Here is an 8,289-nt window from a genome sequence, read left to right as displayed (position 1 = left end):
CGTGAAGTGTGGCGGCTGCCTCCCCATTTTACAGGCAAGACAACTGAGACTCGATGAGAGGAGTGACTCCCCCAAGGTTACCCAGCAAACTTGCAGAGTGTTAGACTCCATGCCTCCCTACGTGTGCTCGGCCTCTTGGCTGCCGCCTACCACCTTTCCCGCCTCTCCGGGAGTTTGCCCAGGGGAATACTGGTCTCTGTGGCAGAGAAGCTTCTTAAGGCCTTCGTGCCCCAGCCCCCACCCTCTACGGCCAAGGCCCCCCACACCTGTGCCACCTGCAAAGGGATGGACTCTGGGAGGGGGAGGGAGGAGATGTAGGAAGAAGCTCGGGCACCCGGGGCCTATAACCCCGCGCACCTGGTGGGGAGACTGGGCTTGTGTCAAGCGCCGCCTCCTGGCCCTTGTGACCCGCCAACCCAGACGCCTAAACCCTGCACTGGCAGGCTTTGTGCTTTTCAATCACTTTTATGGGGCCGCATGTGCCAGTGCCTGTCCTCGGGTGGTGTACAGCAGAGCTTAAGCCCGAGCTGCAGAAACTTCCATTCCAGCAGGGGCATCTCACCCAGGCCTGGAGTGGCAGAGACTCCCCAGAGGAAGCCCCTGCCTGAGCTGAATCTTGACGGATGAGGAGGAGTGGGTCAGCTGCGAAAGGTGGAGAAGGGTGTCCCGGGCTATGGGAACAGCATGTGCAAAGGCGCAGAGGCGTGAAACAGCCCGGTGTGTGTGTGTGTACAGGGAACGCCACGGAGTTGGGCATTACTAGAGTGGAAAGAACGTCTGTTCAGAAATTCCTCCCTCCTGTCAACTGAGGACAGGAGAAGCGGCCCACGACGGGGCTGGGAGGGCAGGCAAGCGCCAGGACGCAGGCCACCCGTGATTTCAGGGTATGGAGACAGATTCCTGGGCATGGAGACAGATTCCTGGGCATTCCACACCTGCACCCTAGGCTGCCTGGCACCCTCCTATCCACCCTTCGAGGCCCCTCGCTGCAGATCCAAACAAGCCATTATGCTGTCTCTGTCCTCTAAACTGAGCCCTCCTAGAGGACAGAGGCCCTATCGAACACCTTATGCGTTCCCCGAACAAGGCCGGGCCTAAAGCAGGGTTGCAGTGCACATCGGTGCTGAAAGAGCCCTCCTTACCCCCCCACCCCCCAGGCGGAGGCATAACGGCCCCTGCGCCCTCTGGCGGGTCCGGCGCGCGACTGCAGAGGGGCTCCCCAATCTGCCAGCCTGGCTTCGGCTCAGGCGCAGACGCTTTCTGAGGTGGGCACTGGCAGAGACCCACATAATCCGCTCCGGCCCAAGAAACTGAGCAATGACCCCAAGGAATACCAGACAGCAAGAGTCAAAACAGCCTCTTCTGGTTCCGTTCGCGTGGTTTCCCCAGTCATCCGCCAGAGCGCAAGCCACACCCCTCTCTGAGCCTCAGTCTCCTCCTTTGGGAAATGAGAATAACGAAAGCAGCCAGTGCCCAGCGCAATCCTGGTGATCACCACATGGGCACTCCCTTCCTTGGGACCTCTAGGTCTTACTGGACTACTTCAAAGGTGGTTTTGAGCTCTAAAAAATTCTAAGATTCTCCCTTTGGAGACTTTTTCCTTACCAGGCAGATGTAAATTGGCAAGAGTTTCAGACTCTTAGCTCAGTTGCTGCTGCCTTATAGACAATGGAGTCAACCTGGGCTGAGGGTCATAGTGGACCACACCATCTGGATACTCTATTGGGCTCTCTGTAGACCAGCAGCGCTGTCCAATAAACTTTCTGCCTTAGTGCAAATGATATAGATCTGCACTGTCCAATACAGTAGCCACAAACCACATGTGGCTATTGAATGGTTGAAATTGTGGCTAGTGTGACAGAGGAAATGATATAGATCTGCACTGTCCAAGACAGTAGCCACAAACCACATGTGGCTATTGAATGGTTGAAATTGTGGCTAGTGTGACAGAGGAACTGAATTTTTAATTTTTATTTTTATTAATTTAAATTTAAATAGCCAATGTGGCTTGTGGTTACCATGTTGGATAGTGCAGGTGTATAAATATAGCAACCTCCTCACTAAAATAAAGCCCAGACAGAGCTACTACACACACACACACAGGGGGTCCTGAGCACCCTGTCCAGGCCATGGGGGGGGGTGAATTGAGGGGACTACTTGGAATCTCTAGGTGGATGGGTAAGGTTGAGACAAACATGGGCAGCAACATATCCACCTCCATAGTCACTGTCCTAGGCCAGGCCTTGCCATCACATGGACACCTGCAACAACCTCCCTCATTACCCATTGTTCACACCCTCCACTAGCTCCCCAGAGGCCATGCAGGGATACAGATATCCTCCATTTCTCATGGCAGTGCCAAATGGTTGGCATCAGCTGTGTAGGTGCTCACTCTTTGCAGAAAGTGTCATGATCAATTGGTGATGTATGCCTCTGGTGTAAATAGAGATGAATGGTATGCACTCTCTGCTGGAGAATAAAATCAAAACTTCTTAACCTCCCCAAATAAGGCCCTTTGCAGTTGGGCCCTTATTTACACCTTCAGCATCTCTAGTATCATCCCACATATGCTCTGGGTCCCAGCAACACCAATACCTGCCCTTTCCAGTACATGCCACGAATCCCTCACCCCATAATCTCCACACCTTTCTTGCTTTTGATCCTACTGTTCCTTTCCCCCTCCCAGGTCCCTTCCCCACCTCTCTACTTCTGGTCTGTCATCAGGTACTGCTCGGTGAAGGCCACCTCCTCAGTGAAGCCTTCCCTGACCATCCCTAAGCTGAGCTGGCAGAGTCACTTCTTCCTCCACTGGCTCCCAGAACACTCTGTGGAGGCCTTGATGACAGCACACATTACATCCTCTTATTCATTCTTGTATGCATCCCCGTCCCCTGCCTACTTCTCCACTTGATCCCCTCTATCAAATAGCTACCGTGTGTCTGAGGCTCACTCAAGGCCAGGCACTCTGCAGGGCTCTTTTCATATATTAGGCTCATGAATAAGCCATAAAGGTGAACATTAGGGGTTTTTTTTCTGAGCACCCAGCATCTACCACCCTTCCCACAACCACCCTAATTTCTTCTCTCCCCACCGCCATGTAGAGTCTTGGTGGAATGTGAGTCAAGTTGCCTCTCCCCGCCCCCAGCAGGACAAATTGAATCATAGTGATGCATGGATAGGAAAAACAGCTGGAGCCAAACCATCCCGAAAATCTCGGTGCCAGATGACACTCTGGTCCTGCAGCCCAGACCCCCGTCTGCTCTGGCATCTCCCATAGGTGTGCAGGAGCTGCCCTTAACAGCCCACCAATAAGTGCCCTTTGTTCCCGAGTTAACCAGATGTGGCTCACATCCAAATGACCCCACTGCCCTGGCCACATCACCTCAAGGACATTTCTTCCAGATCTTTCTTTCTGTGGGGCTCAGAGAGCCGAAGCAAAGTGAGAGGAACACAGAAATGCTAAAAGCTTCGAGCATTGTTTAAGATGAATAACAAGATAAACCTTTCATACTTAGGTGAGATTTTTTTCACTTTGTCTACATGGAATTTTGAGTTGATGCTAAGAAAATTAGGTTAAGTGATTCTTTTAGAGCAACACACACACACACACCAGAGTGTACATGGGCTGTCACTTTCCTGTTCTGGATCCAGACCAAAAATCAGATTTTCTGTTGTGCCTCCAGTGCTGGGACTGAAGGCTACAACTCACTAGAGACAGGAGTGAGTGATGAAATACAGAATCCAGAAGGAAAAAAACGAAGATTCCCCCCTAAAACTTCTGCCCCTTGTCTCCCATGAACCATCAGAGTGTACATGGGCTGTCACTTTCCTGTTCTGGATCCAACCCAAAAATCAGATTTTCTGTTGTGCCTCCAGTGCTGGGACTGAAGGCTACAACTCACTAGAGACAGGAGTGAGTGATGAAATACAGAACCCAGAAGGAAAAAAACGAAGATTCCCCCCTAAAACTTCTGCCCCTTGTCTCCCATGAACCATCCCAAATGGAATAGGAAGAGATGGAGACTGAGCGCTTCCTCAAGAAGGTGGATGCTCTTATGCAGGGGCGTTTTGTTTCCCTGGCCTCTGTGACAGGTCAGGGTATGCAAGGTTGAAGTAGGGGTTAGGGGGTAAATAACTACTGAGCCTAAGATGATGAGAGGATTTGAAGCTGGGGGCTGGGGCAGAGTGGGTAATGGGGAGAGGAAACCACAGATCAGGGGAAGGGGGAGGAAGGGAAGCCCCCAGAGGAGGCCTGGTTATGAAGGGATTTTGGAGAATGCACACACTTCAAAAAGGGATTTTTACATTATTTTGCTGGGGATGATACAATGTAAGTCCCCTCCCCCCACTTCAGCCTCCCTTGCCACCATCCCTCTCCTACTCCCTTCAGAAAAGTCTGCGTGTTTGTTATATTAGTCATCTATTGCTGTGTAATGAGTTACCTCAAGACTCAGTGGCTTAAATCAGCCAAAAATGCTTATGATTTCACAATTTCTGTGATCAGGAATTTGGGAGGAGGTGATTCTGGGTTGGGATCTCCCATAAGATTGAAGTCAAGACGTTTGGCTGGGACCCTACCCATCTGGAGGCTGGACTGGGGCTGGGGGATCTGCTCCCCAGGTGGCTATTCACATGTCCAGCAAGGCGGTGCTGGCTGTTGGTGGGAGGCCTCAGCTCCTTGTCACGTGGACCTCTCCAAAGGGCTGCTTGAGTGTCTTCACAACATGGAGCTGCTCTCCCCAGCACAGGAATAAGGAGGAAGTCACAGTGTCTTTTATGACCTATCACCAGAAGTCACATACTGTCATTTTTGCAATTTCCTATTGGTTACACAGGTCCTCCCTGTTCATTGTAGGAGGGGGCTACATGGGGTGTGGATTACAGGAGGAAAATACCATCAAGAGCTGTCTTGGGGGCCAGTGGGTTTGAGATCAATCAACCATATTTGGAGAAATTGAGAAAGTTCTGTGTTCTGCATTCAGACCAGCAAAGGTGAAAACAGAACTAGGGGTGTGGATGTCAGAGCAGGATGATTTGATTCTGAGAGTCTACATTCTTCATAGTCCATGAATCAAGGGCAGCTCAAGGCTAATGGGGCACAAAAAACGTGTTAACATTCCTGATAAGGCTGGACAAGAGTAAAAGGTGGCCAGGGGTGTGGCCCCAATAGGAGGGTACCTATGAGGACCAGAGGCCAGGGCCACACTCTGAGGGATATTTTTAAGTGTCCAGGTGGATGCTCCTTGACCCAGAGATCTGGTTAGGGGAGGGGTTCCAAGAAACACCATTTGGGGCACCAATGGCACCTTGCTTGCCCAGCTTGGGGCTGACTGAGTGGTGAGGTTTGCCAAGCTGCCTCCCACCAGACTTGGTAAAGCAGCCTAGAGTGTGGACAGGGAGGGGGCAATAGCACCCCCGCTGATACTCCTGGTTCCTCCACTAGAATGTGAGCAATTCCCAGCTAAGCCAGCCGCGTCTGATCAAGGTCTGTGCCCTGGGTGCCCAGCTTTTCATCAGGCCCAAAGCAAGTGCTTGGGAAGGGCCCTGGTGAGCTGCCCCCACCAATGTTGCTAGGGTCCTACTGAGAGTGTCCCCATGACCCCTCATCCCAGGCCTGCTGCAACGGAGACAGTGTCTGCAGGGCATTTACAGCCCCATGGCAGACCACCTCCCCCCAGCCCTCTGAGCCGGGAATCTCCTCTGAGATACTCCCCAGGGAGAGCTGGAGGGGGAAACGGAGGCCCAGGACTTCTGCACCTACCTGACTTATGCTGCTCTCTAGCCAGAGGCCGCAGAGCCTGGCTGGTGGGTGTCTGCCATTTGGGTCTGAGCTCCAGAATTCTGCTGTCCTGGGATCCTGCTGGGGCCTCAGACCTGGGCCCTGCAGCCACCACAAGGGGGTGGGGTCGGGTGAGTCTGGGCTGGCTCAAGGGCTGAGAGGTCAGCCAGGCAAGGCAGTCTGCATTATTAAGCCATCTATTTGGCTCTGCCCGGGGGGATGCATAGGGTGGGAGCAGGCTCGCTTTTGCTGCCTGGGTTCGAAACTGGGGCAGCTGGAGGCCCCTGGGAGCCAGAGGTCACCGGCCTTGTGGCGGGGCTCATCACCATTGACCAGCTGCCGGCTCCAAGGCCCTGGATGCTGCAGGCACTGGAAAGGCGCTGACTGGCTTGTTTCTTCATGCTCTTTCTCTGCTAGAAAAAGTCTAGGCTCTGACTCCACAGGGTAACACGCCAACTCCTTATACCAGCATCTGGAGTTTTCTGCAACCTGGCCACACTCTACCTAAAACTGTAACAATAGCTCGAAAGGGGCATTTACTTTCTCTTTCAGGCTCCATTCCAAGTGTCCCACATGCCTTAAAGTATCAGTGACTAATGACAACAATCCTATGAGGTACTTGTTATCATTTCCATTTTACTGATGAGGTTCAGAGATGCTAAGCAATTTCACAGAGACACAGCGAGGAAGAGGTAACGATTCACCCAGGCTTCCTGCTGACAGAGCCATGCTGTGGCCACAGGACTCTTGCAGTATTTCAGGATAGTAGTCCCATTCTCAGCCCACTATAGCTTGTCATTTCCCGGGACCTCACCCTTCCTAACGTCCTCTCAGTCTAGAATCCAGGTGTCCAAATGTCCCTGTGGGTGGGGGAGTAGCTATGTGTTCCCAAGGCCCGTAGGGAAGGGGGGTTGGTGTGGCTGTTACCAAGATACTCAGGCCTAAAACCCAGATGCCACCTAGGTGTTGCCTGGGCTCCCACAAATCTGACCCATCAACAACTGTCAGCTCTGCCTGCAAAATGTTCCCTAAACCTAGCCCCTTCTTTCTCCCCACTGCCCCAAAGGCAAGGGCAGGGTGGGTCCTATTCACCTCTGTTTTCTTAGGGTCTGGCATGCAGTAGGCACTGCAAAAAATATTTATTAAATGAAATGATCAAGTCCACACTTGAGAGAACAAACAAGGAAGTTAGGAAGAGCCACAGGAGGAGAGGAACGTGCGGGCGGGCAGCAAGGCAGGTGAACTCAGCTCTGTCCTGGGGCCAGGGTGGACACAGGGCAAAAGGAAACCTTCACACAAGAAGAGAGGCTTGGGCTAGCTGCCAGCCCAGCAGGTGGGGAGGGGCACGCAGGCAGGGCACCTGCAAGCAGCAAGGCCCGGAGGCATGACAGGGCTGGCACAGCACACTGGAGGGGGCAGAGAGGGAGGCCTGGGGGTCTGGGCGTGGGCAACCCCCCCGCACCTTGACTCCAAAGCTGGAAAGGTCTTCAAGAGCTTGACCTCCATTTCACAGGTGGGGCAACTGAGACCCAGGAAGGCAACCCAGAACCCTGCCCCGGCCCTCCTCGGGCCAGGTGAGGGCCTTCCTGGCCCAGGTCCAGGTACCCCTCTCCTCTCCTCAGCTGAGGTGGCTGCATGTCCTCCCTTCACCCCTGTATTGTTCTGATGGTGTCGCTCCCTTCCTGGCCCACAGCCCAGACCTGAGATAAAAGAGTGACTTCTGCCCTTTCTTATTCAAATCCTTCTAGTTGCTGTGACTGTGGTTTCTCTGAAACCTCCAGTTTCTTCACATCTCCTGCTTTCTGCCCATCCTCACCCCTGGGACCACAGAACTCCAGTCCGCCTGTCCTGTCACACTCCATTCTCAGAACAAGCACTAGCACGCCTTGGCTATTGGGCACTAGCCCAACACCCAGCTACACCTTTATTTCACTGGGTCTGGCCAGGCCAGTGCTAGGGATTTTGCCCCTCTTCTAAAGAGGGAATTTTCTGCCATAGAATGAATTCCGTCTCCTCCTCCTTGGTGCCTTTCCCAGAGCAGAACCCAATCCCGGCCGAGAACTCAGCTCCCAACACCAAGAGGAGGAGGTCAGGAGCAGGGCCTGGAGCTGGGAGGGGGTGGGCCAGGTGGGCTTGTTGAAGCAGGACCCCATGCCAAGGGCCCAGTGGAGCCAGGGGGGAAGCAAGGCTGGTGTCAGGGCCACAGCCAAGCAGGCTGGAGTTCAGAGCAGTCCCGGCCTCACTTACTACTTACAGGGTGGCTGCCAGGTGCCAGGATACGTACATATGCTGCCATAACCTCACAACAGCCTGAGAGGAAGTTATCAGTCAGGACTTGTGGATTGTAAGTGACAGAAACCCAGCTCGAGCCCAGTTTGAACTGGCTTAAACTTAAATCAAAGATATGTTGATTCTCATAATGGGGCAGGGTGCCTTGAGGAAGACTGGGAAGAAGGAGGAGGCCATCTCGAAGGTCCTCTGCATTGTCTCTGTGTGCTTGAATTCTCTCA

Source organism: Galeopterus variegatus, unplaced genomic scaffold, assembly GCF_000696425.1.
Source record: "Galeopterus variegatus unplaced genomic scaffold, G_variegatus-3.0.2 Scaffold527, whole genome shotgun sequence".
In the NCBI taxonomy this organism is placed as follows: domain Eukaryota; kingdom Metazoa; phylum Chordata; class Mammalia; order Dermoptera; family Cynocephalidae; genus Galeopterus; species Galeopterus variegatus.
Note: the sequence above shows the minus strand (reverse complement) of the source record.